The sequence below is a fragment of the Chiloscyllium plagiosum genome, unplaced genomic scaffold, assembly GCF_004010195.1.
Source record: "Chiloscyllium plagiosum isolate BGI_BamShark_2017 unplaced genomic scaffold, ASM401019v2 scaf_55555, whole genome shotgun sequence".
NCBI lineage: Eukaryota > Metazoa > Chordata > Chondrichthyes > Orectolobiformes > Hemiscylliidae > Chiloscyllium > Chiloscyllium plagiosum.
Genome location: NW_025142841.1, coordinates 535 through 1,264, shown reverse-complemented (window position 1 = coordinate 1,264; position 730 = coordinate 535). Strand labels below are relative to the sequence as shown.

The 730-nt window shown below is 43.7% G+C and overlaps 1 non-coding gene across 1 annotated transcript; it reads left to right on the top strand.

Annotated features, from left to right (window-relative positions):
* Positions 1-431: 431 nt before the first annotated feature.
* trnat-ugu lies at positions 432-504 on the top strand. The gene has a single exon. It is a non-coding gene; the product is annotated as a tRNA-Thr (tRNA).
* The last annotated feature ends 226 nt before the right edge of the window (positions 505-730 follow it).

Here is a 730-nt window from a genome sequence, read left to right as displayed (position 1 = left end):
TAGGGTGGTTATGGTCGGGGATTTTAACTTTCCAAACATCGACTGAGACTGCCATAGTGTTAAAGGTTTGGATGGAGAGGAATTTGTTAAGTGTGAACAAGACAATTTTCTGATTCAGTATATGGATGTACCTACTAGAGAAGGTGCAAAACTTGACCTACTCTTGGGAAATAAGGCAGGGCAGGTGACTGAGGTGTCAGTGCGGGAGCACTTTGTGGCCAGCGACCATAATTCTATTCGTTTTAAAATAGTGATGGAAAAGGATAGACCAGATCTAAAAGTTGAAGTTCTAAATTGGAGAAAGGCCAATTTTGATGGTAGTAGGCAAGAACTTTTGAAATTTTGGATCAGTGGTGCTGGAAGAGCACTGCAGTTCAGGCAGCATCCAACGAGCACTGAAATCGACGTTTCGGACAAAAGCCCTTCATTAGGAATCCATAGCTCAGCAGTAAGAGCACTGGTCTTGTAAACCAGGGGTCGTGAGTTCAAATCTCACTGGGGTCTCTCAGCTGTGTTGCCAGAACTTTTGAAAGCTGATTAGAGGCAGATGTTCGCAGGTAAAGGGACGGCTGGAAAATGGGAAACCTTCAGAAATGAGTTAACAAGAATCCAGAGAAAGTATGTTCCTGTCAGGGTGAAAGGAAAGGCTGGTAGGTATGGGGAATGCTGGATGACTAAAAAAATTGAGGAGAAAGTGAGAACTGCAGATGCTGGAGATCAGAGCTGAAAA